The sequence below is a fragment of the Rhinatrema bivittatum genome, chromosome 10, assembly GCF_901001135.1.
Source record: "Rhinatrema bivittatum chromosome 10, aRhiBiv1.1, whole genome shotgun sequence".
Lineage (NCBI taxonomy): Eukaryota > Metazoa > Chordata > Amphibia > Gymnophiona > Rhinatrematidae > Rhinatrema > Rhinatrema bivittatum.
Genome location: NC_042624.1, coordinates 100895314 through 100923274, shown reverse-complemented (window position 1 = coordinate 100923274; position 27961 = coordinate 100895314). Strand labels below are relative to the sequence as shown.

The 27961-nt window shown below is 41.3% G+C and overlaps 1 protein-coding gene across 1 annotated transcript in view; it reads right to left on the bottom strand.

Annotated features, from left to right (window-relative positions):
* Nucleotides 1–14358, bottom strand: part of JAK1 (Janus kinase 1) — a 169851-nt gene extending 155493 nt beyond the window's left edge. Inside the window, 1 exon segment of the mRNA XM_029618043.1 lies at nucleotides 14076–14358. The gene's annotated coding sequence lies outside the window, so the exon portion shown is untranslated.
* Nucleotides 14359–27961: the final 13603 nt, after the last annotated feature.

The window sequence follows — 27961 nt, the reverse complement described above, 5'->3', positions numbered from 1 at the left end:
CTGACAGCTGGAGGAGGTTCTCTAGGGGAGAATGTTCTAGGGCTTCACCTCTACCTACCCCTTTCCCTGCAGGTTGAGCCCTTGGATTCCGGGGGCCAGCAGCACTTAGGCAAGAATCTCTTCGAGAACAGCAGTGGTCCAGGGCCAGGTAACTGTCAGAGATGCCTTGCCTGTTGCATAGGCCTGCTGCTAATGCAGGAACACACTTGGTGCTGTCTTCTGATCTGGCTGGTACTGGGCCAGAATGCCCTCCCAGTACTGCAGTTGCATGAACTCTCCAGCCCATGAAACCCAGATTGAGAGAGAGAAGGCAGGCCTGCAGCTGTTACAATCACTAATGGTTTGTTGAGCTTTTTTCTTTTGTGCTTTTGGAGGCGGCAGATTTTGGAACTGTATGCAGTCGTATCCTACATCCACCTTCCTGGAGACAGACCAAAACCAAATCAGATGAAGTAAACTAAGCACACCTTTTATATTAGGAGTTCACTCCTTTACTTATGGTCCATTTCCACTCTGGTTTCTTTTCAGATCAAATAAACTGGAGTATTGCTCTCAGACTTGAGGCGTCCGTCGAACTCAGATGGCTTCATCCTACATGCCTCACCTCTATTTCTGCTTTCTCCACCAGCCTCAGGAAAATGGCGTCCGTAGCATCTCCTTGCCACACCCTCCAGCGTCCCCGGAGTGGCTATGGCACTGCGTCCCACCATGTTCTACCTGAGGGCCTCCTAGGACGCGCGCACGCCTCACATCTTTATTGCAGTGTTGGCGCGAACCTCGGGGGCGTCCCCCTCGAGTGACGTCACTGCTTCAGACTATTTAGCCTGCCCATTTGCTAACCACCATTGAGTTAGCAAGGATTGGATACGTCCGGTCTAAGCTGCTCTGCCGCTTCTAGCTGCTGCTGGAAGCTCTCTACACCCTCCGGGGTTCTACTAACTTGGGTACCCGCTCCTCGGGGGGGGCTCTTTGCTTATTTCCAGGTGCCTATCCTGAATCCAGGTACTCGTTCCTCGAGGGCCTGTGTTGTCTATCCTGGTGCCTGCTACCAACTCTTCTGCCTGCTGGGAACTCTATCATTACAGCTACAAGAAAGTGAGTAATAACATCTCCATCCTGTCTCACCTTCAGCTCCTCACTGAATATCTGCATCAGAGCCTTACACCACCATTGTGGGACGGGTCTCCTCCGCCGAGGATCCCAGACTGTTGCTACAGAAACTCTTCTCTACTGCCACCTCTGGTGACCTCTACAAGCTGCATAATAAAGTTATTATCTCTGTGTTTGTGCATCTGAGTCTAGCCTGGTGCTACAGTTCCCCGCGGGGCTCCTCCCCGTGGGAGTCACTATCACTGTTGCCCTAAGAATCCACCAAACACCTCGAAAATGTAACAAGCCTCCTTTTGGTTGGAATCCAAGTAGTCTGAACTGAGAACCTGTTTAATATGCATTCTGCCACCTAGTCAAATTGGGGACATGGTGATATAACAACCATTGCCAAAACATGAAGATTAACCTTCTTGCAATAAAATAAAATCCACTGAATAGCCATGGTCTGAGCTATTCTCAATAGAACATCTGAGAAACAAAAAGAGAGAACAGGAGCACTGTTCTCCACTCTCCTAGCAGCAGATGTTTTCCCAGTAATATTTTATTTAAAAAACACATTTTGTATTCTTGGTTTATAAGTTTAAAGAATTTACAATGTAAAAAAACAAAAAACTTCTGGTAATGCATTTATCCTGGGCATATTAGATGATTTTTGGGAACAATTTGGGTTATAAGTTTAAAAACCAGCCCTTCGGGCATGAACATATGTGAGACCATGTAATGAAAATGGGTATTCAAATAAAATATTATTTTAACACATACTGCTTACAGAACTTTAAAAAAGGCCAGATAAACACTCTAGAAACATTAACTACTCAACTCCTGTGTATTTTGCTGAGGCTCTTCCCTCCTTTGTTTTCCCAATAATGAAACTGCCAGCTGGCATAAAGCACAAGTGACTACTTCCCCTAAAAATGTTTAAACTTCCTTTTGTCTCAGCCTACATGCAAGCAAGTAAAATAATGAGTTTTTCCATTGCTTCTAAACTGCCACCTGACCTCCCAGCTTGGCTCTACATATAGTTTAATTCATCTTGTATCAAACTTTATATTAATGAATTATTCTTCCACGTATATATTCAGCAGTGCAGACTATGCTGAAAGTGCAATGTTTCTGTACATGTTCAGCCAATGGAACCCAGTCATTTTCCATTAAAAACTTCATATTGCATAGCTCCAGAAGGAGAAAACATTGGGGGAGAAGGAAGATGCTGCAGCAGGCAGCCTGTGCAGCCCTGGAAGTAAAACATGGCAACATTCCAGGCCTCACAGGCTGGGATGTATGAGAACGCATAAGTTCCATGGGATGGCACTGGGGAACACGGCCGGTGGAAGCACTAGTCAGCCGCCTAAGGCACTACAGTTCTGGGGGGTGGCGCAGCGATGGCAACACCAGCATTCAGCCCACATGGCCTGGAAAAGGCCCACATAGACAGGAAGAAGGAGATGTCATTGCTGCCATTGGAAAGGAGCAGGCTGCAGTGAGGAACACCAACTGAGAGTTTACTCAAAGTGTGATCTTCCACATGTAGCTACATTAGAAAATAAAAATGGTAACATTGTATTGCAACAGATTTGTCTACTTTTTGTGGAGCAAATTAGAGGGAAATCTTAAAAATCTCCACAGGGGGCCTTACCAAAGGAGAAGCCGCGCCGAGAGGCGCTTGGGCAAGAGGGACCGATCCGGAGGTGTTGAGACCTGACTTCCCTAGTCTGACATCATCAAAACCCGCCGGCTGCACCTATTTAAATCGCAGTGCAGCAGCACGCAGCCGCCAGCGCGCTGCCGAAGCCGCGCACCAAAGGGGCGCACCCCTGGGAGAGAATTTCTTCTGGAAAGTTTCTTTGCCGGAGTTGTTGGCGTCGATGGGGAAAAAGAGGAAGGTAAAACCTGTGGCTTCCACTCCTGTTGGAAAAGAGACAAAAGGACCGATGGACTAACATATTCTCAGAAGGGTGAGTCAAACCTCGAGAGAGGTTATCCCTGACATTTCTTTCTCGTCGGGGGCCTCTAGTAGTCCCGCCCAATACCAGGATCCCAATCTAACCTCTGGAGGTAACGGAGCCAGCAATAATGAAGCTATCCCCGGTCTGATGGAATTAACATCTCCAACAGACAGAGGAGTTACATCACCAGGTCAGGATAAGACTTGCCTGTCACTTGTTGAAAATAATGTGAGGGCTGGAATTTCTTTAGATTCAGAGTAAGAGATGACCAATCCTGATAATATTACACTGGTGGATGTATGGAAAGCAGTCACTAAAATGGAAAAGATGTCATCTTTATCCATGGCCCAATCTACCAAATTTATCATAGAGACAAGGAACACTCTGGAACACCATAGCAAGCATATCATGCATCTAGAATCAGTGGGTGCATCTTCTACCTCACAGATTATGTTCTTACAAGCATCTAGGACTACTTTTATAAAGGATACGTTAATGATATATAAGTTTTCTTGTAAGTGCTTGGTCACTTTACATAAGAATAAATTTGTTTTTACAGAACCTGCCCACCTTGAAGTATTTCTTGTTGATAAAGGTGGATAAGGGCATAGTAACAGTCTTTTGATTGGGAATAATTTAAACTGGTCTCCAAATAAACACATTGGTGTGAATCTATAATAAATAATATTTTCTTTTAACGCTCCCCTATAAAGTGGACTAAAATTTTGGAAGTACATAAATTTTGATTTTCCTGTTATAATGTTTACCTGATGGAGAAATGGGTGTTGTATGCCAAACATTTTCTTATTTCTCTTTTCATTGTAAAATGTAATAAGAAATTTAATAAAGTATAAATTTAAAAAAAATATATCTCCTGTTGGTTGAGGAGGCTGAAGGAGGAATCTGTTGCTGCCATTTGTGCCTCCAGAGGGACCGGGAAGAAGAGTGAGAGAAGTAATGTAAATAATGTAAATATTTTAACCCCTACCGTTCGGCTCTCTTATTCTATTTTCTCTTCCCAGTTTTAAGACCCTGTTGTAATGTAACTTTTGTTCTCCTTACACTTGTTTTTCGTTTCTTGTTCTCACCCCCTGTTTCATGTAAACCGGCATGATGTGGTTTCTAATCATGAATGCCGGTATAGAAAAACGCTAAATAAAATAAATAAATAAATAAAGTATGTGAGAGTGAGAGAGTGTGTGTGAGTTACAGAGCAAAAGTGTGTAAGAAAGCGTGTGTGTGAGTGAGCATGTGTAAGGGTGTGAATGAAAGAAGGCGTGTGAGTGAAAACGTGAGGTGAGGGGGGAGGGAGAGAGAGAGGAGAAATTTTGTGCACAGTAACCCCCCTACCCTACTAATCCACAACAATCCAAAAGCATCAAAATTCCCAAGTATGGGGAGCAGGGGATTTTTTTTATCCTTATTAGTTCTAATTACTGGGTGTTATTTGATTTGTCTGCTGTTCTGAAATATGTTTTGGTGTCTGGGAAATTTTAAAACATTTTTATATGACAGCATTTGTCGATTAATTCGTTTTTATGACTAATCCTCAAGTATCCCTTACCCATCTTATGAAGTTACAGAAAGAATTTGGAAGTCTTTCAGGCTTCAAAATAGACAAGTCAGAGGCAATAGATGTGTTGGGGAATCTACATAGTAACTGGGAAGGTCCCATTCTGTTAAAATGAGTTAGTAATGAAATGAAATACTTAGGGATTTATATTCCTTTCAATATTAATTACATATTTGCAAGCAATACATCACCTCTGCTTTCTAAGATGAGAGCTAAATTAAAGGATTGGAGTTTATTACCTTTATCCTTGAGTGGAAAAATACAACTATTTAAAATGATGATTTTTCCTAAATTACTCTATACTTTTCAATTACTGCTTGTATGGTTAATTAAGTCAGCGGTTCTCAACCAGTGTGTCACCAAGCACACGCAGATGCGCTTGGTGACACACTGGTTGAACCAGTGTGTTCTCAACCAGTGTGTTCTCAACCAGTGTGTCACCAAGCACACGCAGATGTGTCGCCACGCTTCCCAGTCCCCCACTGACCCAGCTACTCCCCCTGCCCCAGCGAAATAGGAACACATCCTCTGCCCAGGCTTAAAATGCTGTAGCCCAGGCGAAACGCGGCAAGAGAGCTGGAGTCGGCGGTCTGGAAAAGGAAATGGTGTATAGCGGCTGTGAGCATGGGAAGAAGAGACCATGCTCGTGCATGCATCGGCCTGAAGAAGAGAGGCACAGCCTGAAGAAGAGCAGCACGGCGCAGAGTACAAGATGAGCAATGTCTACCCCCACGGCGACTGGGAGTCCTTTCTCGAGGCCACGAGGGCTGGAAGTGGAGGAGGCTGCTGCTGCTAAGGCATGAAATGGAGGAAGCTGCTGCTGACGCTAGTTCGGTGGGGGGGGGGGGGGGGGGGGAGAGAGTGAGTGTGCAAGCATATGTGTTTGAGATCGTATGTGTGTGTGTGTGTGAGACAGCACGTATGTGAGTGATTGAGAGCCTATATGTGTTAAGTGTGTGATTGAAAACCTGTTTGTGTGAAAAAGAATATGTGTGTGTGATTGAGAGTATGCATGTGTGATAAGATCCTTTGTGAGAGAGAGAGCATGAATTTAAGTGTATGATTGAGAATCTGTATGTGTGAGAGAGATTAAGTGAATGTATGATTAAGAACCTGTGTGTATAAGTAAGAGAGAGAGCATGTATGCCTGTGTGTGATTGAAAGTCTGTGTGTGTGTGTAAGTGTGAGAAGAAAGACAGCATTTGTGTAAATGCGTGATTAAGAGCCTATATAAATGAGAGAGAAAAAGCTTGGGTATATGTGCATGATTGAGATCCTATGTAAGTGAGAGAGAGTGTGTATGTATATGTATGTGATTGGTAGCCAGTGTGAGAGAGAGAGTTTGTGTGCAACAGAGGAAAATGTTACATGCAACCAACCCTCCTGCGAATTCAAAACAATCTCAGGGCACCTGGATATCAAACATTCCCAGGTAAACAGAGCAAAGCATTTTTTTATCCTCTTTTCATTATTGGGTCTTTGAGTCTACTATTTTGAAATATTTTATTGGTATCTAGACATTCTTGATATGAGTTTGTAATTATTGGATATTCCATTCATCAGCTATTTTGAAATCTGTTCTTTTTGTTAGTATGGTTTTACTGCTATTGATTTTATATTTCCTGATTTGTTAGTTGCGGTTCCAGTTCAGTTTTTGTCTGCATGTTTCTAGTTATGCTTTATGGTCTCTTTATTCTTTGTTAGGTGAGGGTCTGGCACATGTGATTTAGGTGAGGTTTTCTGCTGGCGTGTAGTTTCTGTGTAGGGCTCTAAAGCAGCCTGGCTTGGTCCATTTTCCTAATAGGATGTGTATTGGTGTCTTAAGACCTGGTGTAATATTTTCAGTGTTGGCTTTTCTTAGGTAAGGTGGTTACTGTTTGAGTGCTGGAAATTGGTGTTTTGGTATAGGATGTTTACTACTTATGCAATTTCTGTTCAGACAGAGTACTTATCTTTCCTTTCCATCATTCTTAACAATAAAAATAATATTAGACCTTTATTTTTTATTTCCACCTTGAATTGTAATGAGTAGTGTCACACATGTGAGCATGGTCTGTCAGATGTGTCACGATGGGAAAAAGGATGAGAACCACTGAACTAAGTTATATTTTTTAGAGCAACAGCGTATTCTTGGTAAATTTCTTTGGGGGTGAAAGAGAACAAGGATTGCCCTTAAGATTTTGATAGGGTCTGCTATGAATGGAGGATGGGGATGCCCAGATTTACAAATGGATAACTTAGCTTGCAGGTTAAGATTTGTTAAAGATTGGGTATATCGTACATCTGATTATTCTCCAATTTTTTTTTTGAGTGAATAATGTGCCTTGCTTAGTCTGGGTAATTTATTACATATACCCTTGCATATGTTCCCTGCCTTTGTTAAATCTAATTTGTTAACAGATGTGGGAAGAAAGGCTTGGAAAGCTTTATGTATAAGGCTGCAGGTCAGCTATGAACTCTTGTCGTACCTCTCTCTTTGGGGTAATCCACAATTTCACTTGTATTAAGCAATGCAGTCTTTCTGAGGTGGAAAAGCAAGGGACCATCTCAAGTACACCACTTTCTACAAGAGGATGGAATAACGATAAAGTTGTTTCAAGATTTAGTAGCTGAATTCAACGTGAATAACAAGGAGTTTTATGCTTTTCTGCAAGCACTGTATTAGTGCCAACAACCCAGTTCTGCTTCATAGATTTGCTGATGGTCTAGAGCCCCCAACATTGAAAAATTCTTCTTGTGCAAATTACATGAAATCGCTCTTAAAAGTATAGGAACAATTTCACCAATGCTCATTGTTCCATATTTTTTGGCAAACTGGCTTTCAGAGGCCCCAGAAACAATAAGCCTGGAGAATTTGCAGAATGGTTTTATACAGATCCCTTGATTCTCAGAAAATGTGTTATTGCAGGAAACACAATTCAAGTTTTTGCAATGTTATTTCAGGCCTCCAACGTGGACTTTGAGCAAAATTAACTTTCTCGGACCATTCTTTAAATTGTGATATTGAGAGGGGCACCTAGTGGCATAACTTCTGATGCTGTTCTATTGTGAGCAGTTTTTGGTGAAAAGTCAAATTATTCAAGGCGGTTAACTCATTCCATTTACCCTTATCGGCTCATCTCTGCTTGTTTAATAGCTTTGAAGATCCTCAATTTGAACTTACCAATGAATGTCAGCTATTTCTAAGCAAAGCCTTTCTATTGACAAAAAAAACAATACTAGTTAACTGGCTATCAAAGGAAGAACCATCAATGATTGAATGGAAACTAAGACTGCATAAGTTTTTACTGTATGAACACGTCTGCTGCACATTCATCTAAGGAAATCTGACATATTTCTAGAGATCTGGCATGACTATATAATGGTGATGAGTGCAAAAGCGCAGAGTATTATTTCGAACTGGATATTAAGGAAGAAGAAAAGGTGGCAGGAAGCCTTTTACACATAAAATGGATATTCTTAAGTAGAGGACTTGTGAGAGAAGATGGGAGTCGCATCTACCTTGAGACAATGGTGTTGGTTTAAAATCTTTGGCTTATTACTGAAATTAGTGTTGCAAGCGGCTCTCTACATTCTACAGTTACATAGGAATGCTCTATTGACATTAGTACCTTTCATATGTTAGGTTTGGGTCTTGAACTTAGATGTTCATCTTGAATTCATCAGTTAGAGATCATTTCTTTATGGAGTCAACATTTGTACCATCCATCTCTCAGTCTTTTTGAGGTACTATTGAACTGATGTGGGGTTGGGAGGGATGGGCTGAAAGAGAAAAGAAATGAAGGGAAACAGCCCTCTGGTGGTGGGGTTAGGAAATGTATATTGTATACTGATAATTTGGATAGTTTCTCCTTTATGTATTTTGTTAATTTGAAAAATAAATATTGGAAAAAAATGTTTTATATGAATCTGTAATTACTAGATGTTACTCTATTCATCAACTGTTTCCAAATATTTATTCTATATATTAATATGGTTATAGCCTGATTTATATTTCTTGATTTTATTGCTTGATGTTTGATGGATTTATGGTTTTTTGCAGTTTCCAGTTTGTCTGCACATTTCTGTTTATACTTTATGATCTCTTTATTCTGTATTTGAGGGTCTGCTGTGTTCTGCATGTGTGACCAAGGTGGTCTGTGTTCTGCTAGCGTGTAGTTTCTGTGTAGAGATTTATAGCAGCTTGGCTTGTTCTGATTTCCTAATAGGAGGAGCATTGGTATTTTAGGACCTGGTATAATATTTGCAATGTTGCTGTTTCATAAATCGAGTTGTTGTGAGTGCTGGCAGTTAGTAAACTTTCCCTTAATGCATGTGAAAACGCCATAACACGAGTTAGAAAATGACCCCCTTAGTCCTCACCAGTGACAGAAGACAATCTATACATCCCTTTGGTTCTGCAGTACCAGAGCATTTTACATTTCTTTTTGATGGATGAGGCAAAACTAGAATATTCTAAAATAAAATAATTTCTCCCCTTTGTTGCAGAACTTGGTAACTCAAGCGAAAAAGTAGATTTGCAAAAAAAAAAATGGAACATGAAAATATTGCGCTGCCAGGGCTGGGGAAAGAAGAAGCAGGATCCTTGCTTAAAAGATCACTGTCATAGTTTTTATGAAACTTTGTGAACAAAATGTCAAAAGAAGATTAAAACAAAAGCAGATGAGATATTAGCTCAAGCCATATTTGCAATTAGTACACCTCTTTGCATAACTATAAATCAATATTGGAAGAATTATTATTTATGTTATGTATAATATTTTAACCTGCCTATCAATAATTCTTAGATAAGGAACAATTGTGCATACATAAGTAAAACATAAAACACTATTTTCAAGACACATTAAAACAGTATACTACAAAATAAAAAAATATTGTCTAACATGTCTGCACTACTAATCAAATAAAACAGTTCAGCTTCCATATGCCTGTTTAAATTAAAAAAAAAAAAAAAAAACTAGGAGGCTGATATTAAAAAAATACTGAGCTCCTAAATTTAGGCCTCTAAATTCTGTCCCTAAGCTAGACACCTATTTTCAGTTGAACATAGATTCCCATGTTTTCAGCTGAAAATTCACATAAATTTAGGATCATAAAAGTTAGGGTCCTAAATTTAGGACAGCTATTTATTTGCCTAGATTTAGGCACCTAAATTAGGTGCCTAGTTCTGAAAATAGGCACCTAATTTAGGTGCACCCACTTTTTATGCTCCTAAATTTAGAAGCCTATTGAAACTAGGAGTCTAAATTTAGGCACTCAGCCCTAGTAAAATTTCAAAAGGGATAATTTAGGAGCCTAACTCCAAAAGGTAGGAGCCTAAAGCCTTTGAAAATTGACCCCTAAGTTTTTTCCTGAAAGTTTTTGTACATCCCTCAGATCAAAGGGCCTCATGTAAAGAATTCCAAAGCAATGGTCCTCCAGCAACAGCAAACATTTTTTATCTTGTTTCACACAGGCGTTACTGACGGCACTTTTAATAAGTTTCTGCCTTATGATCTTAATAAAAAGGTGGGAACATAAACCTTTAAGGCAGCATTAATGCAGGAAGGAAGTATGCAGTGTAATATCTTGAAGATTAAAAGCAGGATTTTTAACTTAATATGTCAAACAACAGGGAGTCAATGCAAAGACTATAAAATTGGTGTAACATGCTGTCTTGAGGCCCCAATCATAACACAAAATGCCAAAGCCTGCAAAGAACAAGCCAGATGACTAAAAAAGCTGAATTACAGTAATCTAGACCACCAAGCACCATTATCTGTGTCTCTATTCGAAAGCTGTCAAACTAATTTGCTCATCTTATGTTACCATCAAGTTATCGCTTATCACATTCTCTCTTAGAAAATATAAGTTTAAAGAATGGTAATTTAAAGGATTGTCAAGCAGAATCATTGCCTTTGATGTCAGATGAATAGACTGATATGCAAAGAAATCTTTAATTGAACATTATGTTTGCAGCATTATGTTTGCAGCATCTGAACCAATATTCCTAAAAGCAATTTCTACCAAATCTTCTCATCATACAGATGAATGCATAGCCAAATTACTGTGAAGAGGCTGAAAGTGCATTGAACTCTAGGATGCAAGCACTGTAGCAGTGTGCTAACAGTATCCCATATTATTCCCATGAACATTCAGAAGCAGATTCTTGACCATGATGTGTTTTGGTTTTAGGTTCAAGATGCATTCAGTTTGCTACTACCAATTTCAATAGCTATCAAGAAACTTGAAGGAAATGCACCAGACTTTTCAAATGTTCCAGAGTTATACAGCAGGGAACATACATTATTACACATAAAATTCTGAACAATTTAAAAATGTACAGAAAAAGTACAGAAAATGTAATTTAACACTGCACCAAATTACCACCAAAAAATACATGTTTTCTAACTTTGTTGTCTAAAGATTATTTGTATTGTAATCTTTCCTTTTGACTGTCTTCTGAATACTGTCCCTGGTTTTCTTTCCATTTTACTTTTCCTTATGTGTCTCCTCCTTTCTCCTTCCTTCTCTCCTCTTCCACCTCTGTTGCCAACATTTCTTGCTCCCATCTCACTTCTCATTTAGCCCCTCTCCACCTCTTTTCGCTGCCCAATACTGCTTCACCTCTTCCCATCTTTGCAGTTTTTCTTCTTTATTTCACTTCTTTCCACCTTCCCTTTCAATCCCTAACCTCCATCTTCCCCCAACCCTTCTCTTCAGCTCTCAACTGCATCCAAGCCCTCTACTTCCCTGCTTCTGATTTTCAATCCTCCATCTCCCATTCTCAGCAAATCACAGTACTCCATCTTTCCTTTTCAGTCCCTCCCTGCACTCCTGTTTTCCCTTCTCAGTCCCTCTATTTCATCTCCTTCCCTTAGTGCTCCACCCTAGCCTCAATCATTCCTCTCTCAGTGCCATTCGTCTATCATTTCTCCCAGCTGCAAGCAGCAGAATGCGGCTGACAGTGTGCACAGCAGAGATGCTGACAGAGTGTGTGTACTCACACACATTATCCCCATGGGGGGCCTGATGCCCCCCCAGCTCTACTTGCAGTGCCTGTGCTGATTTTCAAAAGCCAGTGCTATAAGTAGTTGCAGAGGCCCAGGACAGTGAGCATAATATTCCTTCGACATCCCTGTAGCGTACACTGTCAGTCACATTCTGCAGTCATCAGCTCCAGGAAATCAAATGATCAGTTTTAGTACCCTGGTGATGCAGGTAACATACAGCCCGTGGGCCATAGTTTGGGGACCTTTGCTCTAAAGGCAATCACTACCACAAGTGATGGAACTAAGAATATGAGTGCAGGATTCCAGTATATGCATGATCAGAACTTTTTTCACATCCAGCACTATAAAAATTGCTCCGTCTTCCCTGATCATGCTGTGTGTATGTGCAGGAGCAAAGAGAACTATGAGAATTCATGTAATTTCCTGCCTTCACCACCCCACCCCCTTCAGATTTATTTCTCTCTTGAAACAAGCCATCTCATTCTATCTAAAGGCATAACGTACAAAGATTGGGGAAATGATAAATAAGCTGATAGCCAACACCTTTTTTGTTTGCTTCTACAGCAAAGGAACTAATACAACAATTAAGAAACCACACACAAGCTTTTCTTTTGGTGGGGGAAGGGAAAGGAACAAAATTGTAGTAATTTAGCATTATATGCAATGCTAATATCCAATAAACAGAATATGATTGTTTCCACTCTATTTTATTGACTGCTTTCTTGCACATTTACTACAAACGTAAAATAAAGCCCTTTTTTCTCTTGTCATACTATTTTTTAATGTCACAAAAGATGAGGCTCAACTTCTCAACTATCAAGCTCATATTGTTGATTGTTGGGTTTAAGATGAAAATTAGCTCAGAACATATGTAAGTAACCGTCCCACTTTCATGTATTTGTGTACTTGTGAACAAACCTGTAACAAAAATTCAAGTCCCTTAAGGAAGCAACTTACGGCATATGACTGGCACAATGTCATCACCATGATCTATTTTTAAATAGGTATCACAAAATTTATTTTTAGTTATTTCATTCAAAAAATGTATATCCTGCACATCTCCAACATTAAGTGAAATGATGGTACATTCTAATGTTTGTGCTTTCAGAGCTACAAATAATTGAGATTGTATTGATACATACAATCTGTATTGTCAACTTATTTAGGGTCAAGTTGATTTCACTTTTATTTATAAAACATAGTGATGGAATAATGGACATTATGAACAGTCATTTTTTTCAAATCTGTTTTCAAGTACCATTTATTATATGGCAAAACCAATTAAAAACATTTATTTTCTTATTACACACAATCTGGGATTCTACAGTAATCCCTTTTCATTTACAAATCCACTGTATAGACACTCTTGATTGTAACAAACAAGAGTTTCTGTTGCCAGGCTACTGCTTCTCCTAAGTAACTCTCATTCAAAATCGGATATTTCATGTTCAGAATGTGCATCAAAAAGCGCTATCTTGGAAAGCCTCAAAGCTTCTAGTTTAGTTTTTAATCACACATTTCTTAATATTCTTAGCCTGTCATTTCTATTTTATTTTTTCCACAGTGACATGAACAGCTATAAAAAAAAAAAAACCATACAGCAAAAGAATTTCCAAATGGGTGAAATTAAGGGGAAAAGAATAGTATCATTACAATGCACAACAAACCTATTTTATTTATTTAAAAATTCTCACAGACCACTTAAAGTGAATTAATCATACTAAGCGGTGTACATAACCATAGTAAAGCAAACCAAAACATATCTAGAAAAGAATTATTCCCCATCCTATAGTAGCAGGCAAAAAAAAAAATCCCCTACTGAAATGAAAGCACAGGATGTTCCTCAGTGATATAAACAGGATGTCAGCCATACCACTTCATAAAGTAAAAACAGCAACATTTTTCAGCCTTTCTGCTTCTAGTCGCACGTGAGAAAGCAACACATCCTTTCTGCTTCTTCCTCATCCTCCCCACACAGATTCACCGTTCTCCCAGCACTTCGTATTTTAAACATACACAGGACCACTTCGCACGGATACCTATCACTCGAACATCTACACATTTTATGGCCACTTTTGTAACCAGGAGGCGAGTAAATACAGAAGACACCAAAAAAAAAAAACCCCCAGCCCCGGTGACTGTTTGCGAAGACCTCGCGAATGGTCCGGTAGCTATGGTTACAACTTTGGCTGGTGCCACAGCTCACAAATTCCAAACGTGAGCTGCTAGTGCTACTCCCGATCCTTTCTGGAGCGCTACTAGACATACACAGCACTGTACTGATGCATGTAGGAGACAGTCCCTGCTCCATAGAGCTCACAGCCCAGTCAAGTTTCGGACAATTCAACTGGGTGTTTTTTTTTTTCTGAAGTGCATGAAAAGCGGAATATAAATCATATCTATATCTATATATATATATATAAATATACACAGACATATTTCTTCATCACGTACCACTTCCGTATGTCACAGGGCAGTCGAAGTCGCTCCAGCCTGAGCCGGGGCACTCCTGGATACTTTGCCACCAGACACTTTTTCCCACCTTCTCCTCGCCCTCCCTATCACGCTGTCCTCCTTCGCCCAGAGCTGAGTTACTTTTTCGGTGAAACCGGCTGGGGCGAGCCTGAGCGCTCGCGGGCCGCTCCTCGCGCTTCCCGTCACCACAGTTTCCCGAGCGCTGCGCCGCCGCCGCCGCTGCTGCTGACGTCACGCAGAGAGCGCGGGAGGGGGGCCGAGAGCGAAGGAGGCTGGAACGTGCCGCGCGCGCCTCGCTGCCCTTAAGGTGGAACTGAACAGCGTTCCTTCCTGGCCAGCCGCTTGCCACGTGACTAATGTCGGCGATCTCCCCAGCCTTCCGCGCGCGCTCGGCGATGTGCTGGAGAAGGGCCTTCCGCTAGTCCCTTCCTAAAGTTTCTAAACTGTTTCAGTGTTTGGAGCGACGCTGGCAAGGAAAGTGGCATCCTCTCCGGTCCTCTCCTTTCTTCTCTGCTAATACATTTTGGGCTTGATTTATCAAAGGTTTATTCTAGAATCTAGATGGTCACAGTCTGGAAGAGAGAACTTTTGAGAACTCAAGCCCTTTATGTTGTATTTTCTGGAATAAAAGTTGTGCGCTTTTCATTCTTGTCATTGACTCTCAATTTAAAATCAGTTTCCCTGAATCTGCCTCTCAGCGGTGTGTGTTACATATTCATGTTCTGCATGTTATTTAGAACATGGAATCATGATTGTTGTAATCTTTTTTTTTAAGTTTTTACATTTGTTATTTATTCATTAAAGATTGTTGTAATAAGATTACAATGATGATTTCTTCATGCTCTAAATAGTATGAGTTTTGGAATCAGTTTATTCTACCTTTCGTGGTGTCCCTAAGTGGATTCCATGCTCAGCATGTGCCAATGTGATAGCTCCATGGGATTCTGCAAAAGATTAGCCATTCTCACCATTTTGATAGTAAAAGCTGCCATACAGGAGACTTTTCCTAAACGTTTGACCATTGGAGCAAGTTGATAGCGAAGTAGCAGTGTTGCACACTGCTCGTGTGAAGGGACATGGGTTCAATTCCTACCTCTAGTCTTTGTTTTAGTGGGTCAGCCAGGGCTGGGAATGCTGCAAACCTACAGGCCGATACAGTACAGTGCACTCTGGCGGAGCGCACTGTTAACCCGCGGTTGGACGCGTGATACAGAAAGTAAAATGTGCAGCCAAGCCACACATTTTACTTTCAGAAATTAGCACTTACCCAAAGGTAGGTGTTAATTTCTCTCGGCACCGGGAAAGTGTACAGAAAAGGTTAAATTGGCTGAAAAGAATTATTACGCTAATAGGCTAGCATTAGCAGAGAATTGACATAAAAATCTTTTTCAGGTTGTGAAGTTATCTAGTTAGCTTGTTTTTATCCAGAAAGATCAGACAATTGTGCCATCATGAGAGCTTTCTTCTGATATGTTTTTCCATTAGACTTGGATATCAAGGCCTTATCAGACAAAAAATGTGGACTTTATTCCAGTGCAAAGAGATTGATGTCTGCTGACATAGGACCACATCAGCTATTTGTTGATTTTAGGGATTTAGCAGAAAAAGATATGTCTATTCTAAAGAATGCCAAGGCAACTACTTGATCTTTGGATTCAGCACCTTCATGGCTCATTAATGCAGCCAGGGCTGGCCTTCTATCTTGGTTAACATTAATCATTAACATAGCTCTGATTGTGCATATTGTATTTATTCTAAGGAAAAAAATAGCTAAGTATTGTTTAGCACAAACTTCTTTAGGGATGCTACAGTGACCCAAATGGCCTCCATGGTAACTTTCCTTGGTCATTCCAGGGACTGAAGACTGCTGTATCTGGGCTTCCATCTGAAGCACCCATACTACCTACAAGAGCAGCTCTCTCTTGGGCTCCCGACAAAGCTTCAGATCGCCGCAGGGTTGACCCCCCTGTCACCTTCCCCAAGACTCCCTCCGAACACTGATCTTTTCCTGAGAGCGGCCTCAGTGCTGCCAAGTTTGCTCCTCCTGGATGAGGAAACGTGAAACTGCAGGTTCACTCACAAGTTCAGACAGTTGGGGGGGCTGGTCGCCGCATCCACTCCTCAGAATGAAGAGACACTTCGTCCAGCTGGAGCTCAATTCCTGAACCCTCAGCAACTGTCCTGTCCAAGGCCATGCCACCAGACCTCTGCACAAAGAAGGGCAAAATAGAGGTGGAGGTCATAGGACAATAAAATCTTGTTTTCCCCTTCTTCTTTCCCATAATAAAAAGTTAAACCTAAGAGCATAGAGGAGATAGATATTTATTCCAAGAAGAGATGAGAGATCAAATAAAGGCATCTACCAACCTAATGTCATCTTGGATTCCCTGTTATTTCTGGCATTCATTTTAGCTATTTGGATTTATTGTTTGTTATGACTGTCGCTGCCCAATGTCTTCACTCCGCCCTCCTTACCTCTTTGGTGACTCCTCCTGCGGTTGACGGACGTTTGGCTGCCGCGGCGTCTGCCTGCCGTCCTCTCCGGCGTCCCCGGACCAGCTTGGGCACTGCCTCCCGCCATACTATTCAGCTGCCTTAGGGCACGTGTGCTGCGCGGCCCTGTTTCAAGTACCTTCAGTGGCGCGAACCTCAGGGGCGTCCCCCAGTGATGACGTCATGCATCCAGGATATAAAAGGCCTACGCGATTGCTAGCCGTCGAGTTAGCAAAGGTTTCCTAATGGATGGGATTCGCTCTCCGTACCTTGCAATTCTGCCTCCTTTGGACCTACTCTGTTTGGGGTACCCGCTCCTCGGGGGCCTCGCTCTCTTTCTTATCTTTTAGGTTGCTGTCTGGAACCGGTACTCGCTCCTCGAGGGCCCATGTTCCTGGACTTGCTACTTGGACTTCACTTCTGCACGGAAGACAATGCTGCCTATAACATCGGTGAGTTGCCATCTCTATCTCTCAGAGCTATTCCCTGGAACCAGGTACTCGCTCCTCGAGGGCCTGCCTTTACTCTAGCTCCTGTGCTCCACACTGAGAGACCACTGTGTGAGTACATTACCAACGAGGCTCTATTCCTGAACCCTGCATATACTGCTGCTACTCACTATATCAGTTGTCTCCATTACAGCACAACCACTGTGGGATCGCAGTTCCAGAGCCTGAGGGACTACAAGCCCAGCCGGGCTACTTTCCAGCTCACTACTGCCACCTCTGTTGGTTCACCAATCCTGTATAATAAAAGAACTAGTGTGTGTGTGTCTCCTAAGCTGAGCCTGACCTGTGGCCCTCACGGGACTTCCCCCCATGGGCGTGGTCATCTGCCACAGGTCCAGGGATCCACCCAAAACCCTTACAAATAATAACATTGTTCATCTGTCTGATAAACATTTTTAAGCTTTTGTGGGGTTCACAGTCAATATTTGCCCTAGAAGGAGTGACTATGTGCATGCAACATTTTTTTGTGTGAGCAACAATTTTTGAGCACCAGTATCAGTGTTGCATTTCTGTATATAGCACAAATAAAAAAGTATGTAAGCAACCATGTAAAACCTGAGAGCAACTCTCCAAAATGTACGTGCAGTCACTCATGTACTCAGCTTACAGGGAACTGTGGTCACAGTGTGCCACACTACGACAAATGGGATAAGGAAGTGATGTGCTCCGACCAGGTAGCAAAATAGTATGGCCAGAGCCAGTGAGAGATGATGCACTGGCTGAGGCATAACGAGCAGAAAAATAAGAGGTGATAATGCCTCTGTATAAGTCACTGATGAGGCCATATCACCAGAAAGATATAGATAGGCTGCAGGCTGTCCAGAGAAAGGCAGCCAAAATGGTGCAGGGTCTGCACCAAAATCCCTGTGAGATGAGACTAAGGACCAAATATGTATACCCTAAAGGAGAAAAGGAAAAAGAGGGAAATGATAGAGAAATGTAAATACCAGAAAGCTGCTAATAATATACAAGTACATCTAATTCAACTGAGAGGAAGTTGTTGAACTAGGGGTCACGATATGAAGCTCCACAGGGAAAGACTCAGGAACAATGTCAGAAAATATTTTTGTTTACAGAAAGGTGGTAGGTGCTTGGTATGCCCTTCTGGAATGGGCTTTGGAGGCTAAAACAGTAACAGACTTCAAAAAGGGCATGGGATAAACATAGAGGATCCTTACTTGCAAAGAGTGAAGGGATAGCGAAAGCAGGCACAGAGCAGCAGGAATGACCTCTAATACGAGTGGTTTGGCTACATCAGGCTTCTAAGAAGGAGTGTGCAGGGTTAAAACCTGTACTTCAATGAACATGGCGAGGCTGGATATTTTGCTGGTTTTCTTGGGCTATGTGAATTGTTAGAAAGCTTGGTGCTGACACATGGGGAGTGCTGGTCTTGTTGGGGGGGGGGGGGGGGGGAAGGGGAATCAAAAAGAAAGATGATAAGACCTGAAGCGCTCTACCAATAGAGGTAGTGGAGCTCATTGATATGGAGGGCAATGGTAGAAAAGGGGTTGAAAGTTCATGAAAAAGACATAGGAGGAGGAAATGATATTGGGTTGTACTGGGTGGATAATGGGTGTTGTCTGCCTATATACCCAAAGTGGAAGAATCTCAAGTGGGCAGATTGGATGGGCCAATGTTGTCGTTTTCTACTGTTGTGTCTGATGGTTGTTTACAGGCATGATGCAATAGCAGCAATAAGCAAAGTGAAGAAACAGGGACTGAGCAACAACTTAGCAGGAACTGGAGACACAGGATGAGTCAGCTTTGTGGTGTTAGCTTTTATGTCATTGGTGCTACATCACAATGGTTAACAAGAGTCAGGGTTTTGTTTTTTTTTTGGGGGGGTTTTAAATTCCCATTTTACCAATGTTGAGAGCCTTGGGAAGTGGCTACTTCATGGTCACACACTTAGGAACGGAGAGGGGAACAGAACTGGGGGAAGCGAGGGGTGTCTCCAAGTTCTCAGCTCAGTATTCTCACCACTGATCCACGCTGTCCATTTATTTTACCCCCATGCATCATGAGCCTTTTCAATTCATAAAATCTTTGCGTCGGCTCCTGTAATGGCTGGCATCCCTCCTCTTTGATCTTCATCCCAGCCATCGTTGCTGGGATCGATCCAATGACAGATTCACAGCTTCAAAGGTGTTAAGCTCTGCAGTGTGACAAAACGTCAGCTTCTCAAGTGTGGTGCCTTGTGCTGGCACAACAGTTCTCTTATAGTTTAAGTATGTGTGGAAAGCTTTTTCATACCCAGGTCAGAGGAACATTGCTGTACAAATACAAATTACGAGATGAACATTGGTGCACACAAGTTTATTGCATCCCTAATGTCTAACATTTTTCTTTTTCCTCTCAGAAGAATTTTGGAGCAGAACAATCTTGGGGCAGTAAATAGAGAGAACCGATATTCTCATCTCAGGCACTATTTTTAGAAAAGAGTAAGTGATTCCTAAGAACATTTTTGCAAGCACTGCAATTGCTTATGAATCCAGCAACTCGAGGGATTACAGGGCATGCACTATCAGCCCATATCACCCCAATATTGAAGAAGCTACATTGGCTCCCGGTCCAATACATGTTATGAAATTAGCCAAATTTCCTGTGGCAGCTTATCTCCAATTATAATTTTTTCTTTAGGAAATGCTTGAAAACTTTCTTTTTTAAAAATATTTTTATGTAAGATGTTGTGGATTGCATTGTTTTTTAATGGCTGTCTGTTATGTTATTGTGCTTTTAAGAAATATTGTATAAATTGATGTACACCGCTGCAAACACTGGAGTAGCAAAGTATCAGTATAGAAATTTTGTAAAATAAATAAATGTTGATAATTTTGAAAAGTCAATAACAATAAAAAAAAGTTAACCTTTTTTTTTTTTTTTTAATTACTGCTAAGGCATACTCCATATAATTTAAACATTTTTTACCAGGTTTTTGTGTCTTAAATGGAAAATCTACATTGAAAAAAAAGTAATTTTAGAAGGGTTGGCTTTTGCCAGATGTGCCCTGCCTGCTTGTCTATCAATACCACACATCTGCTTGCTTTGCAGCACTGGCACAGCTTCCTGTTTCCTGTGCTGCTCAGATGCTCTGCAGGAAGAGGACTTGCCAGCAACTGACAGTTGCCAAAAGTCCAGCAGTAGCTCGTAAGCTAGTGGGTGCTAGCCTCCCTAAAATAATTGCTTTTACATCTTTGTTTTCATATTCAAGGGACCAACACCTGGCATAATAGAAAACACCTATCTTTAAGTTAGCATTTTATATGTTGCCTTAAACCAGGATCTCTATGACAATCTGCATCATTGGTGCAATGAATCCCTGCCTCAGGGACGTAATACGGTGCGCTTAGCTGTGCACACATGTCAACATTCAGTTGTGCAGTTTTGGGCATTTGGCACACTCCTAATTTAACAAAGAGTTTAGCACATAAAAAATGTGTGCACAGAATTGCTCCATTCAAATTCCATGTTAATCAAGATATTAGTTATTTACTTTTGCTTTGTACACACTACTTTTAGGGGCATACATTTTGTGCTTCAAACTTTTATAAGCACAAATTTTATGCTCCAGACATATTTTGCGCACACAGCTTTTACATTCAAATCATGTTTTCTGCAAATGAATGAGAGAATATAAGTATCTTAAGACAAGGTACTGACTATTTTGAAAAATTGTTAAATTATAGTTCCTGTTCTACTCACCTGTCTTAGATCTTTAGTTAATATGCATTAGAACTTCATTAGATTTAGACTAATCCATGCTTATGAATACTACATCCTTAAACTGTCATTAATTGTTGATTTTAGTATGAATGTTACATTTGCAAACCATTGTGATCTTTATATGGAATGACAGTATATAAATTGTCTAAATAAATACATATATTTTTCTCTAAATTGTAATGTTAGGATGTTCCCTGATGTATCCAGGAGAACCCAAAAAAGACAGAATTTGCAGATAGGTGCTTTGTTGTTGTTGTTGTTGTTGGGTTTTGTTTTTTTTTAAATATCTTTGAAAATGTATTGTAAAGTTTCAATCTAACAAATATGTGTTTTTTGTTTATCTTCCCCAGCTTACTATGGGGCTGATTTAATGCCGTACCTTAGCAGCTGAAAATGGTCTAACACACGATTGGACGCGCATTTTGGAAGCACGTCCATAACCCCCGATCCAATCCAGGGATTCAAGCATCCGAAACGCGTATTCAAATCTCCACATAGCTATTAGCGCTCATTACATGGAAATCCATGTAGATGAGGCTATTAGCTAACCCCCACAATCCAATAAATTTTCAGCGTGATCAATGCGCCCTTGCAATGCGGCAAATTTTACGCCAGCCCCAGGTATGCCATGCTCAAGGGTGCATTGAAATAAAAGAAGAAGAATCCTGCTTTCTGAGATTCCTACTAATAGTATCGGAGTGATAAAATATAGGAGGAACCAAATAAAGCAGTATTTATTTTTTTTTTTAAAATTATTTGAAAAAAAAAAAATGTGGACGTCCAATACACACACAAGATACACGGTCCAATTGTGCGTGTATATGCCAGTAGCAGGAGAAAATGGATGCTCGTAGACTGAGCGTCTGTTTTCCAAACAGGCTTGACAGCCTGTTTGACAGTCACCTCTCCTGTGCTCCCGATTCCGAGGAGGCACTAGGGAGGGACCCACATTTGTCCCTAGTGCCTCCTTTTAGCATGACTCCTCATTTTAATATTGGAGAGAGCGCCTGTTTTCTGTGCACATTTATTGCATTGGCCCCTATGTTTCTATAGATGCCACGAAAGATCTGAGACCCCGGTTAGCCGAGTCATCTGTAATAGAACTGGTATGAATATTTATGCCCTAATTTGTTTTAGAGCCTTGGCCTGCATCATCAGCGTGTTGCTTTTTTTTTTCTTCTTGGTTTAATTACAAATTTGCCATGGTCAGCCACGGAATCCTGTATTGTGGACTCGGACTGCAGTGCTCTGTTACTTGGTTTATTTAATTTTGGTTATCTTTGTGTTTCACTGCTTTATTGCATTTCAAGTTTTTGCCTCATGTTATAATCTTTCAAATTATAAATAAAAAGTGAAAGAAAAGTATATTTGTGTGTGCATATTTTTAGGTTGAAATGATTTTTGTTTTACTCCCAATGCATTTGAGACTGTTAGCTTACTACATCGGGAGTTTACTCTTTTTTTTTTTAGTATATAAGTACATAAAACCCTTGCAGAACTTCAGCACACGTTTTTATTCATGTCTTTTTATATCATGGCCTCAGAGAGCTGGCAACAGACACGAAGCAATGAGAAAAAGTGACTTGCCCAAGGTCAGAGCAGCACAAGAACTGAGGGCCCCTGGGCCCCTGGTTTCCCAAAGCTTGGCCACTCCAATTAAATATTTTGTAATCATCATCATCATCGTTTATTGACTGTATATCTCATGCTTTTCCACTTAGAAAGTTCAAAGCATGTTGCAGCATATATAAAGTGCAGTAAATAAAGTCATTTTAAAATACAGTAAATAAAACAGAAGTGGTCAATGACAGGATATAAATTGGCAGATAGATACAGAAACGCACTCTGGTGAATGACCGATTGCAACAAGTTTGGGTTTAACTATAGAAGTCAAATACCATTAAAAAACAAATTTTAGATGTATTTATTTATAGCTTTTCTATACCGACTTTCATGATACAGATCAAATCAAATCGGTTTACATATATATAATACAGAAGTGATAAATGGAAACATCTGTAGTGCAAAGTGCATGGACTTTGATTCTGTAACATGAATGCACTGGAGAGAGAAACATGAGCCCAGCGTACAGTGAGCGGCATAGTGCGGTGTTTGATCTGTTTGGGGTGTGTCCATATCTGCTTAGAGTGATTGTAAAACTGTGTCAGGATGAGGTTTGACAGAGTTTGTTAGCTGAGGTTTGGTGGGGGGGGGGGGGGTCTAAGATGGGAGGGGGGCTTGAAGTTACTGCTGCAGGCAGAAAGCTGCTTCAACTTCTCAAGTTATCAGTCCTTTCTTAAAAGTCTGGAGAAAGCCTGACTTAGAAAATAAATTGTATTCAAAAAAAAATTATTTTAAAACAGTTTATTTTTAGTGGGTACTTTAGGGTTACCAGATGACATGATGACATCATCTCCTCAGCCTTTCCTGATGTTGCCCTGTTCGTGCAAGTTGTAGATATGATTTCTCTAAGAAAAGCAGAAGTACATCTCCACACCTGCAAGTGAATAAATCCAGGACTGGCTCAGCCTGGTGTAGGTGAGATGGAGGCATCTGGAAATTCTGTGGTTGGCCTTTCTGCTTATTTGTTGGACTGCGAGTCCAAGTCAAGTAATCAGAAGCTAGAAAGGCCCAACGCAGAACCTAGTGCTGCAGGAAGAGAGCCGTGTAGTGAGACGGGAACCCCCATTCTTACAGTAACATAGCAATTGTCAGTAGATTATGGCTTCTTTTCCCCTTGCCCCCCTGCCCACTGTGTTCCTGCAGACCCTGCTCAGTTCCCACTCATCTCCCTCTTTTGCCACTAATCTTTGTGTGATGCATGAATTCTATCACCATTTTTGTTTCCAGCACCTTCACTGGATGGCTATTTCAGACATTTACCACACTGTTAGTAAAAAAAAAAGAAAGAAAACAAACACCCCCCCCCCCTCCCCAAACACTAAAAAACTATCCCTCCTCACAATTTTATAACACATATCCTTAAAATAGTGGCTTGGGAATTCAAGGATGGATGCCTGTATGTGGATGTGAGAGAGAGATAGTATTGTGTGTGTGTGTGTGTGTGTGTATGACTCATTCCAGAGATTCTTGATTCTGTAGTCGGGTAGTATGATGTCACATCAAAAGTCCATCATACATACATTAAAAACTCAACTCTTCTCTCGCTCAGCTGGCCTTCCCAATGCCTGCCTAATCTCCTTGGCTTTTTTGTCTTGCTCTTGCTTCACCCAACTCTTCTTTATTCTGCACCTTTATAATTTATTCTTAATGCTGAAAGATGCCCAGGTTAGTGCATCATATAAGAATGGAAAGAGATAAATATTTCCAGCTTTCCCTGTCAGCAGTGTTGCACACAGGGCACCAACAGGGAAGAAACCTAAAACAAATTTTCTTTTGTATCAATGTGCTACATTTGTGCATCAGACCTTAAACACAAAGCGAGCTCTCCAGTGACACTGGGTGAGCCTTGCATCTGGGTCACAAGTTAAGTTGAACGTGACTCGCCTCTTTAGATGTTTATGACACTTTTTTGTTTTTCCCCCACACAGGAGCTGTGTATTGTGACATCCTCTTATCTTTTACTCAATCTTGTCCTGTTCTTGTCTGCTACTTCAGGCAATTGTAAAGAGCTTTGAATTAGGTACCGCGCCACTGAGCAAGTCCATGTCTGATGAGGTATAGGTAGGCACCGTAACAGCAGCTTTGTGCACTAAGGGGGGGCAATTCTGAAACTTCCCAGGGAGCTTACAGAGAGCCCCTAGACTTGCAAGTTCCTTTGCAAAGGAAAACTCCCTGCAGAATTTCCCTTTGAAAAGGTGGTCAGGCAGACCCTGAACCAAAAGATGTGTTTACTTTAGTACAGAATATAGCATTACCAAGGCACTAGGCTATAAGCAATATTTGTTCAGAAGATTTTTTTTTTTATTATTATTATATTTTAAATGCTTGGCCTGTTTCCCCCTAGCTTTTTTTGGGCTTCCAGCCAATAAGAGCTAGCCTCTGCTGGGCTATTGCACCAAGAGCCTTCGTTTGCAGCTGCCAGGTGGGGGTGGGAGAGAGAGAGGAGGTTATCCTGCTTTTATATCCACTTATCAACTCAACACAGCCATTGCAGGGACAGTCCTTGGTTGGGGGCCACAAACCACAGCTTCCTCTGGAATCAAGCAAACATGGACCCTAGGTCTGGCCACTAGGTGTCGCCATTGAGCAATGACTGAGATTCCCCTCCTGCAGCATCCCTAATCCCAGTCAGCCTGGGGTGCAGAGACCCAGCATGAGAATCAAACCCTGGTCTTCTGCATGGCAGCATGCAGTATTTGCCATTGCACCAACCCCATAAATGTACTTCTTCCAAAATAGGAGATGTATAAATACAAACAAAGGGGATCAAATCACCTAATTTGACACCTGTAAAAAGGCCTGCGAAAATGGCAACTTGGGAGGGTCAACCAAATATGTTTTATTTAAACCTTTTTATTAACATTGATGTTATAATACCTGTTACATTAAAGGCAATGATATCAGCTTTAATTGTCTCTTAGCATGTCTCTGTACAGTGCTGTGTATGTCTGATAGTGCTTTAGAAATGATAAGCAGTTGTATTGTCCTCTTAGGACACAAATATTCTGTGTATAAATTTAAATTTAGACTCCTTTAATATAGCATTTCCTACTAACTTATGTAATTGTAATATACACTGGGGCAGATTTTAAAAGCCTTACGCGCGCAGGGGGGTTAAGTGCGCCGAGCCTATTTTGCATAGGCCCGGCAACGCACGCAAGCCCCGGGATGCACGTGTGTCCCTGGGCTTGAAAAAAGAGGTGGGGCAGTCTGGGACGGGGCAGGGGCATGGCCAGAGGCCTTCGTAGGGCTGCTAGGCCGGGGGATCGCTTGCCGGCACTTGGCCGGAGCATGCAACCTATGCCTGCCCAGAGGCAGGCGCAACTTATAAAATAAAGGTATGTTTGGTTTTTTTAGGTAGGGCTGGGGGATGGGTTAGGTAGGGGAAGGGAGGGGAAGGTGGGGGGGGGGGCACAAGGAAAGTTCCCTCCGATTTCAGAGCGGCCTCAGAGGGAACAGAGAAAGCCATCGGGGCTCCCCTAGGGCTCGGCGCGCACCCCCTTGCACGCGCCGACCCAGGATTTTATAACAGGCACGCAGCTGCACTTGCTTGTTATAAAATTGGGCGTAGGTATTAAAAGCTGGCCCACTATTTCTAATCTTATCCACAGAAAATTCCATCTCGAAACCAGCTCATCATTTAACTGTTATAGCCCACTTGCTTCTCACCTGCAAAGTACACAGAGTAAGGAATCCCTAGGGCACCAGACTGCGTCCGGATTTTTAAGGGAAACTCTGTGGGATACAGAGCTACCAGCGGGGACTGAAAATGCCTCCCCATGTCCCTTATACTTATATTAAACCAGGCAAGGCTTCCAGTATAACTCCCTATCAAAGCCCACACTCTTGGAGATTTCATGATTTCTTGCAAATAAGGACTCTGTATAGTGTCTCATCTAGAGAAAGGCATTACAAGGCCTATTAGCAAGATTATATAATCTCCTTAAAAAATTTTTATTTGAACTGTTATTCTCCATTCCATTGATAAAAATTGCTCAAGTGATACTACTCCTGCATTCATCCTGGAGGAAAAAAAAAATCATATTCCCTCTATCTGGAAGATTAACAGATTGAAAGGGAGAAAGCAAAAAAAAATTTCCTAACAGGAGCTGAAGCCAACTGATTGGTTGATGCAGGCTACTAATGACTGCTTTTGTGTTATATATGACAAATAAAGAAATCTCACCAATTACATCTGCAGAGTAAAATCACTTACATTGAGGATCCCCCTACCATTCTCTAGCATGTTTCAAAAAGGCAAGAGATATTATGCACCCTAATATCTAATATAAACTGCTCTGGACTTCGGAGGAGAGCAATATATAAGCCTAAAGAGAGAGAAATATCTGAGAGTGCCAACCATCTCTACTCGCAAACTGGAATTAAAAAAAACAAAAACATAATGCTGAGGTTTTTCTCTCTCTCTGCAAGCTATGATTTAAGTCTGTTAAACTTTTGTGATATCCAGTTTAAAGACTAATATAGGCTAACCATTTGGGAAGAATAATCATTTTAGCAAAAGGAAAAAAAAAAGAAGACATATTCCACCAGCTTGCAAGCAGTCTCTCAGTATCTCTCAGAAGAATCACTCCTAGATATATAATAGTCTCATTTGTCCAAGACAGGGGAAACTGACCAGGCCAAAGTTCTTTCACTCCACCTGTCAGGTCCAGAGCTAGATTAATTTTTAAGCTAGGAAAAGTTTCCATAGCCTTCCAAGACTAACACATTTCAAAAATCTGATCGATTTTTTTTGATTGGGTGACTAGAGAACTGGATCATGGAGGAGCGCTCAATGTGATTTACCTGGATTTTAGTAAAGCTTGTCATATGGTCTTGCATAGGAGACTGGTGGACAATATGAGAAGTTTGGGAGTGGGTGTGGATTGCAAACTGATTGACTGACAGGAGACAGTGTGTAACGGTAAATGGAACCCACTCTGAAGAAAGAACGGTGTTAAGTGGAGTGCCACAGAGATTGGTTTTGGGACCGGTTCTATTCAATATCTTTGTGAGTGACATTGCGAAAGAGATAGAAGGTAAAGTTTGTCTATTTGCGGATGATACTAAGATTTGCAACAGAGTGGACACACCTGAAGGAGTAGAGAGAATGAAAAGTGATTTAAGAAAGCTTGAAGAGTGGTCAAAGATTTGGCAGCCGGGATTCAATGCGAAGAAGTGCAGTCATGCATTTGAGACACAGTAATCCAAAAGAGTGGCGTGAGATGGGCAGTGAAAGACTAATGTTCATGGACTCGGAGATGGAACTTGGAGTGATAGTGTTTGGTGATCTGAAGGCAGCAAAGCAATGTGACAAGGCAATAGATAAAGGCAGAAGAATGCTGGGCTGCATAGAGAGAGGAATAACCAATCAGAAAAAAAAAAAAAGAGGTGATAATTCCCTTCTACAGGTCTTTGGTGAGGCCGCACCTGGAGAATTGGGTTCAGTATTGGTGCCCGTTTCTCAAAAAGGACAGAGACAGGATGGAGGCAGTCCAAAGAAGAGCGACCAAAATG